Raw genomic sequence first — 9,422 nt, 5'->3', positions numbered from 1 at the left:
TGCCCCTCCCTTCAGCATTTCTTATAGTGAAGACTTGCTTGGAATAAATTCCCTCAATGTTTGTTTATAGAAAACTCCCTTCCTTTGCCTTCATTTTGAAGGTTTTGCTGGCTAGAGGTCTTGTTTGCCAGTTCCCACAAAATTTGGGGTAATTTTTTTGTCTTCAAATATGTTCCCTGTCCCTTTCTCCCTGTCCTCTCTCTCTGAGACGGTTGGATACATGTTGGCTGCTTCATTGTCCCACAGACATCTGAGGCTCTGTTCATTTATCTTCTAATTTTTTATTCTCTACTTTTTGGATTGTTTAATTTTTATTTGTCTAGAAGTTCACCAATTCTTCTGCTATCTCTAATCTGCCAATCAGACCATTGGAAAAAAAAAAAACCGTGAAATTTTCATTTCAGTTTTCATAGTGTTCAGCTCTAGAAATTCCTTTTTTATTAAGTTTATTTATTTATTTGGGGAGAGAAAGAGAGAGAGGAAGTGTGTGATGTGTGTGTGTGAGAGAGAGAGTAGGGGAGGGACTGAGAGAGCAGGAGTGAGAGAATCCCAAGCAGGCTCCATACTTTCAGCACAGAGCCCGACACGAGGCTTGATCTCACAAACTGTGAGATCATGACCTGAGCCGAAACCAAGAGTTGGATGCTTAACTGATGGAGCCACCCAGGTGCTGCTAGAAATTCCATTTTTAATAGTTTTTAAAACTCTTCTGAGTTTGTTCACTCATTAAAACAATTATCCCTTAGTGATTGATACATATTTATATTTATATTTATATTTATATCTATATCTATATCTATATTTATATTTATAGATGTTTTGAACTTTTTCCTTGCTAAACCCAACATCTGAGCCCAGTTGGGGTCAATTCTATTGACTGTCTTTTTCCTGATCATGAATCATATCTTTCTGATTCTTTGCATGTCTATTAATTTTTGGTTGAAGATTGGACATTTTTAAAAACTAATTTCTAATAACCCAGTGAAGAAATGGGCAGAAAACATGAATAGACACTTCTCTAAAAAAGACATCCGGATGGCCAACAGGGACATGAAAAGATGCTCAATGTCGTTCCTCATCAGGGAAATACAAATCAAAACCACACTCAGATATCACCTCACGCCAGTCAGAGTGGCCAAAATGAAGAAATCAGGAGACTATAGATGCTGGAGAGGATGTGGAGAAACGGGAACCCTCTTGCACTGTTGGTGGGAATGCAAATTGGTGCAGCCACTCTGGAAAACAGTGTGGGGTTTCCTCAAAAAATTAAAAATAGACCTACCCTATGACCCAGCAATAGCACTGCTAGGAATTTACCCAAGGGATACAGGAGTACTGATGCATAGGGGTACTTGTACCCCAATGTTTATAGCAGCACTCTCAACAATAGCCAAATTATGGAAATAACCTAAATTATGGAAAGAGCCATCAACTGATGAATGGATAAAAAAATTGTGGTTTATATACACAATGGAGTACTACGTGGCAATGAGAAAGAATGAAATATGGCCCTTTGTAGCAACGTGGATGGAACTGGAGAGTGTGATGCTAAGTGAAATAAGCCATACAGAGAAAGACAGAGACCATATGGTTTCACTCTTATGTGGATCCTGAGAAACTTAACAGGAACCCATGGGGGAGGGGAAGGAAAAAAAAAAAAAAAGAGGTTAGAGTGGGAGAGAGCCAAAGCATAAGAGACTCTTAAAAACCGAGAACAAACTGAGGGTTGATGGGGGGTGGGAGGGAGGGGAGGGTGGGTGAGGGGTATTGAGGAGGGCACCTTTTGGGATGAGCACTGGGTGTTGTATGGAAACCAATTTGACAATAAACTTCATATATTGAAAAAAAATAAAAATAAAACTAATTTCTTTTTTTTTTAAGTTTTTAATCTATTTTGAGAGAGAGAGAGAGACAGAGAGAGAGAGAGAGCACATGAGTGGGTGAGGGGCAGTGACAGGGGGAGAAGGAATCCCAAACAGGCTCTGTGCTGCCAGCACAGAGCCCAACACGGGGCTCAACTCCATAAACCTTGAGATCATGACCTGAGCCAAAATCAAAAGCTGGGCGCCCAACCCATTGAGTCGGGCGTCACCTTTTTTTTGTTTTTAAATGTTTATTCTTTAGAGAGAGAGTGATGAGCACCTGTGAGCAGGGGAGGGGCAGAAAGAGAGAAAGAGAGAGAGAATCCCAAGCAGGCTCCGCACTGTCAGTGCAGAGCCCTACTCGGGGCTTGATCTCATGAACCTGAGATCATGACCTGAGCTGAAATCAAGTGTCACTCAACTGACTGAGCCACCCAGACACCCTGAAAATTGGACATTTGGGATAATACATTGTAGTGACTCTGGATTCTATTGTGTTCTTATCACGATCGTGTTACTGTTATTGTTCAAGAGGGCAGTTGATGTGCCTATATTCAAACTATAAGTGTCCAATATCTCTGCTCATTGTCTTGAGCTGTTAGCTCCAGACTTTGCTACCCTGCGCCCTGGGGGACTCCCCTGTGCCTGAGTAGTCTCGCTGAAGGCAAGGATCTCAGCAAAGTATGTACTTAGGAGCTTGTTACCCCTACGGCTCCCTTGCTTCTGAGGATTCCCTCCTAAATTCACAACTTCTCTGCCAGCATCAGGTTATGTCCACTGGTTCCTTGAGGCAGTAAAGCTTCAGCTTTCTGTCTCCCAAGCTACACCTATTTGGGGAATGCACACAGTTAGAAAGCAGTAGACTCCCAAATCTCATCTAGCTGCCTTTCGAGATTCCTTTCTGTTTTTTCCGCTGATGGTCCTGGTGTCAGTAGCACGTGCATAGACTCGTGGTCGTGCCAGGGACGTGAGCACAGTCTATACTCAGACTTGGGGTCATCCGCCTGTGGTTGTCACTTCCAGAGGGCCCCGGAGGTTTTCTTCTAGCTCCGAACTCTGTTCTCGGCTACTTCAAGGTGACAGGCACGTGGTGGTCCACTGCTGTCTTCCTCTACTCCGGCAATCGGCACTGGGCGATGTCCTCAGGGAAAGAGAAATGTGAAATCTCAATTCTTACCTCTTTGGCTGCAATTTCTTGGGAAGACTATACCTCCAGTTTCTCTCTGCTTTTGGGTGTTGGCAGATCTTCTAAATAGTTGGCATGTGTTTGTTTCTCAGGATTTTGCTCAAGTTGTATCATTGTTAGAAGCAGATGGGACGGCATGTCCACTTCGCTCCACCACGACTTACTGGACGTCATCAATCCCCGATGGCTGTTTTAAAATGCACATAAAATTTGCCATCTGAGTGATTTTTAAGTGTCCAGCTCAGAGGTACATTCCCATTATTTGCGCCACATCACCACCAACAATCTCCAGGACTCATTTCATCTTGCAAAACTGAAATATCGTATCCGTGAAACAGGAAGTCCCCATTCCCTCCTCCCTCCCCCCACCCCCAGCACCAGACAGCTGCCATCCTTTCTGTCTCTGCGAATATGACTACTCTAGGGACCTCATGTAAGTGGAATCATATAGTATTTGTCTTTCTGTGACTACATTATTTCGCTTAGCATGATGTCTTTGCTATAGACTGAGCGTTGATGTCTCCCCAAATTCTTAGTTTGAAACTCAGCACCCAGTGTGATGGTTTCAGAGGTGGGGCCTTTGGGAGGTGATTAGTTTATGAAGGCGCAGCCCTTGTAAATGAAATCAGCACTCATAAAAGACACCCCAGAGGGCTCCCTTGCCTCTCCCACCATGTGGGGACACGGCAAAAAGACAGCCATGTAGCAATCCGAAGCAGAGCTTCCCCAGACACCAAATCTGCTGATGCCTTGATCTTGGACTTCCAGCCTCCAGAACCATGAGAAATAAATTCCTGTTGTTTATAAGCTACTCAGCTGTGGTATTTTGTTATAGCAGCCTGAATGGACTAGGACAGTCCTCAGCAGTTTATGTCAGATTCCCGCCCCCCCCACCCCACCCTTTGTTTTTAAGTTTTCTTTATTCAAGGAATCGCTACGCCCAACACGGGGCTTGAACTCATGGCCCCAAGATCAAGAGTCACATGCTTTTCCAATGGAGCCAGCCGGGCGCCCCAGATTCCCTTCCTCTTGAGGCTGAATAATCTTCACTGGACGGATAGACCACATTTTGTTTATACGTTCATCTGTTGATGGACATTTGGGTTGTTTCCACCTTTGGCTGCTGTGGGTAATGGGGCTGCTATAAACACGGGTGTACAAGTATCTCTTCAAGATCCTGTTTTCGTTTCTTTTGTGTACATTCACACACAGCAGTGGAATTGCTGGGTTGTATGATAATTCTATTTTATTTTGAGAGGCCCAATACCCTTTTAACGAGTCCCCTTTATGCTTTCATTGGCCCGTTTGCTTCCGTCCCCAGCAAAGGTGAGTCCTGACAGATGCACACCCCTAACTCGGGCCTGGGGCAGGCTCGCTGGAGGAGCGAGTCAGAGGATGTGGACGGCCAGCTTCGCAGGAAAATAGAGCCAGGGGCAAAACTTGCTTGGCAACCCAGCCACAGCGTCAAGACAAACGGATCCGCTCAGTCTCGTGACGCATCTTCAGATGCATTGGCTGGAGCGCATGGTGGCCACTGACACCTGTCGTGGCTGCAGGTTGCGCAGTCGTGGCTGCTGAGAAGATCCTGCTGTGTCTTGTGCTTCAGCAGCTACGGTGCAGCCCCCAGGCTGAAGGGAAGGGGACAGAGTCTGGAGCAGCAGAAGTCCAGAAGCAGCTACTGTAGCGCACCTGAATCCATGAGCGCAGGACGAGGCAATGCAAGGGAACAAGGGCCAGACAGCAGGGCACACGGGCAGGTCTAGGGTGACGCGTGAGTCTAATGGGGGAGGAGCGGGGAGACGTTGGTCAAAGGGTACAGAGTCTCCGTTATAAGGTTAACATGTTTCTGGGGGTCTCACGTACAGCGTGGTGACTATAGTTAAGAATGCTGTGTCGTACAATTGAAATTTGTTCAGTGAGTAGATCTCGTGAAGTGAGGGATGTGTTACCTTTACGGTTGTGATTGTTTCACAATATATACATTTGTCAAATTTTTTAAATGCCAGTAGCGCCACTGTTAAGAAACCTGGCTTAGTGAAGGAAAAAAACAATTAAATATATTAAGTCCTGGAGTTCTGGTGTCCAGGGACCGACCTCTAGGAGGTGGAGAAGGTGCCCGCATCTTCTCCCTGTGGACAAAAGAGCCTATCCGCTCCCACACACAGCCCCTACTGCGTCTGGCTGAGTGTTGACATCTTAACAATATTATGCCTTCCAACACATGAACATGGGATATCTTTGCATTTATCTGTCTTCCTTAGTTTCTTGCAGTCATGTTTTGTAGCTTTTAGTGTACAAGTCTATTCTCTCTTTGGTTATGTTTATTCTTTTTTTTTAAATTTTTTAATGTTTATTTATTTTTGAGAGAGGGAGAGGGAGAGGGAGAGGGAGAGGGAGAGGGAGAGGGAGAGGGAGAGGAAGCCAGTGAAGGGGCAGAGAGAGGGAGACACAGAATCCGAAGCAGACTCCAGGCTCTGAGCTGTCTGCACAGAGCCCAACATGGGGCTCAAACCCACGAACCATGAGATCATGACCTGAGCTGAAGTCAGACACTTGACCGACTGAGCCACTCAGGCGCCCCTGATTAAGTTTGTTCTTCAGTATTTTATTCTTTTTGATGCCACTGCAAATTGTTTTCTTAATTTCATTTCAGACTGTTCGTTGTTTGTGTAGAAAAATGCAACTGATTTCCATGTGTTGACTTTGTATCCTGCTACTTCACTGATTTATTAGTGCTAATGGTATCTTTGTGGAATCTTTAGGACTCTCTACATGTAAGATTGTATCATCCATGAACAACGATGATTTTACTTCTTCTTTTCCAATTTGGATTACTGTTATTTCCTTTTCTTGCCTTATTGCTCTGGCTAGGTCTTCCAGTTTTGTGTTGAATGGAAGTGGTGAAAGCTTGCATATCTGCCTTCTTCCTGCTCTTACAGGAAACACTTTCAACCTTTCACCACTGAATATGATGTTCCCTGTGGGATTTTCATATATGGCACTTATTATATTGATTTAGATTCCTTCTATTACTAGTTTGTCGAGAGTTTACCATGAAAAGGTGTTGAATTTTGTCAAATGTTTTTTCGGCATTAAGATGATCGTATGTTTTTGTCCTTTCATTCTGTTAATGTGATGAATTACACGATCAATTTTCCAATGTTGAACCATCCTTGCATTCCGGGCATAAATCCCCACTGGTCATGGTGTATAATCCTCTTAATATGCTGCTGAGTTCAGTTTGCTAATATTTTGTTGAGGATTTTTGCATCAGTGTTCATAAGAGATATTGGTCTGCAGGTAGCTTTTCTTGTCGTGTCTTTCTCTAGCTTTGGTATTAGGGCAATGCTGGTCTCATAAAATGAGTTAGGGAGTGTTCCCTCAATTTTTTGGGAAAGGTTTGGGAAGTATTGGTGTTAATTCTTTAAATGTAGAAGTCACTGGTGAAGCCATTAGGTCCAGGGCTTTTCTTTGCTAGGAGATTTTTCTCATTACTGTCCTTACTCTGTATAGCTCTATTTGGATTTTCTATTTTTTCATGATTTAGTCTTGGTAGGTTTTGTGTTTATAGAAATTTGTCCATTTTTATTTAGGTTATCCCATTTATTGGCATGTAGTTCTTCATACTACTCTCTAATAATCCTGATTTTTGTAGAATCGGCAGTAATGCCCATACTTTCGTTTCTGATTTTAGGAAGTTGAGTCTTCTCCTTAATCCAGCAAAAAGTTTGTCCATTTTGTCGATCTTTTCAAAGGCCCAACTTTTGGTTTCATTGATTTTCTCTCTTATTTTTCTATCTTGTATTTAATTTACCTCTGCTCTAGTCTTTATTATTTCCTTCTTTCTGCTGGCTTTGAGTTTAGTTTGTTTTCTTTATAGCCAGTTCCTTAAGTCATAAAGTTAGGAGTTTTTTTGTTTTGTTTTGTTTTTTCTAATTTAAATTCATGTTAGTTAACATACAGTGCAGTCTTGGCTTCAGGGATTCCTGTCTTACATACGACACCCAGTGCTCATCCCAGCAAGTGCCCCTCCTTAATGCCCCTCGTCCGCTTAGCCCACCCCCCACCCACCTCCCCTCCAGCAGCCCTCAGCTTGTCTCTGTATTTGAGTCTCCTATGATTTGCCTCCCTCTCTGTTTTTATCTTATTTTTCCATCCCTTCCCCTATGTTTATCTGTTGGCTTTTTAAGTAAGCATTTATAGTTATAAACTTTCCCCTTAGCCTAGTTTTGCTATATTGTGTTTTCATCTATCTCTGAGTATGCCCTAATTTCCCTTGTGATCTTCTTTGATCCACTGAATGTTTAAAAGTGTGCTGTTTGGGAGCACCCGGCTGGATCAGTTGGTGAAACATGCAACTCTTGATCTCAGGGTCATGAGTTCAGGCCCCATGTTGGGTGTGGAAATGACTTAAAAATAAAGTCTTTTGGGGCACCTAGATGGCTCAATTGGTTAAGCATCTGACTTCAGCTCAGGTCATCATCTCATGGTTCATGAGCTCGAGCCCCACTATGGGACGGCACGGAGCCTGCGTGGGATTCTCTCCTTTTCTCTCTCCCCCTCTCTCTGCCCCTCGCTCACTTGTGCCTTCTCTCTCTCTCTTTCTCAAAAAAAAAAAAAAAAAAAAAAGGTCTAGACTTTTATTTTTTTTTTTAATTTTTTTTTTTCAACGTTTATTTATTTTTGGGACAGAGAGAGACAGAGCATGAACGGGGGAGGGGCAGAGAGAGAGGGAGACACAGAATCGGAAACAGGCTCCAGGCTCCGAGCCATCAGCCCAGAGCCTGACGTGGGGCTCGAACTCACGGACCGCGAGATCGTGACTTGGCTGAAGTCAGACGCTTAACCGACTGCGCCACCCAGGCGCCCCCTAGACTTTTAAAAAATAAAAAAATAAAATAAAATCTTTTATAGATAGATAGATAGTAAAAACAAAGTCTCTTTTGTTTGATGTTGGTGGAACCACCCTGCTCTGTTCTGGTTACTATTTTCACAGACCATCTTTTTTTATCTTTTCACTTTCAACCTGTTTGTATCTTCAGATCTCAGCTAAGGCTCTTCTAGACAGCATAGAGTGAGTCATTTTTCTAAAACCCATTCTGCCAATCTCTGTCTTTTGACTGGAGAGTTTAATCCATTTCCATTTAAATACTGATAAGGAAGGACTTACTTCCATCATCTTGTTATTTGTTTTCTACATTCCTTATAGGCTTTTGTCCTTCATTTCTTGCATTAGTCTCTTCTTTTGTGTTTATTTGATTTTTTTGTGGTGGAATATATTCCCTTCTTATTTTACTATATATTATATCACTATTTTATTGACTGTTTATATTTGTATCTCTCATAAAACTTGGGAAATTTTTGGTCCTTATTCTTCAAAGAATCTCTCGCCACCCTCTCTTCCTTCTGAGACTCCCACAGTCTGTACGTTAGTTTATTGAATGGCCCCTCAGGTTCTGTTCACTTTATGTCGATCTTTTTTCTTCCTGATCTCGGATTCAGTCATTTCAATGATCTGATCCTTAAATTCGCTGATTCTTCTGCCTGCCCAATCTGCTGTCCATCCCTCCAGTGAATTATTTGTTTCCAGTATTGTACTTTCAGCTTTGGAGGTTTTTTGTTTTTGTTTCTTTGTATGTTTTCTATCTCTTTATTGTGATTTCCATTTAATACATTATTTTCTTGACATTTTCCTCATCTTCCTTTAGTTCCTTCAGCATCTTTTATTTTTAATATCAATATTTGTTTTTAGTTTATATATTTTGAGAGATAGAGAATCCCAAACAGGCTCCAAGCTCTCAATTGTAGAGCCCGATGCAGGGCTCGAACCCACAAATTGTGAGATCATGACCTAACCTGAAGTTGGACACTTAACTGACGAGCCACCCAGGTGCCCCTAGAGATTTTAAGTTATCTCTGCATGCAATGTGGGGCTTGAACCCAGAACCCAAAGATCCAAAGTCAAACGCTCCACCCACTGAGCCAGCCAGGTGCCCACCCCCGCCCCCACCCTGAACATCTTTAAGACAGTTGTTTCATTTTTTTAAAGTAGGCTTCCGTGCCCAGTGTGGAGTCCAACATGGGGCTTGAGCTCAGGACCCAGAGATCAAGATGTGAGCTGAGATCAAGAGTCAGACAGTTAACCAACTCAGCCACCCAGGTGCCCTAAGATGCTGTTTTAAACTCTTTGGTAGGTCTGCCGTCCTCGGGGACAGTTTCTGTCGGCTTATTTCTCCCTTTGAACGGACCATTTCTTTGTAGCTTTGTGTTTTTGTTATTGGAAACAGGGCTGCCCTTGCTGTTGTTTTTCTCTTATTCTATTGTAGGCGACCCCATGCCAAGGATTGGCCTGAGGTGCAAACTCAAGGCTTCTG

This window comes from Prionailurus bengalensis, chromosome B3 (genome assembly GCF_016509475.1).
Source record: "Prionailurus bengalensis isolate Pbe53 chromosome B3, Fcat_Pben_1.1_paternal_pri, whole genome shotgun sequence".
Taxonomy (NCBI): domain Eukaryota; kingdom Metazoa; phylum Chordata; class Mammalia; order Carnivora; family Felidae; genus Prionailurus; species Prionailurus bengalensis.
The sequence above is the reverse complement of the archived record's forward strand: the minus strand, read 5'-3'. Positions refer to the sequence as shown.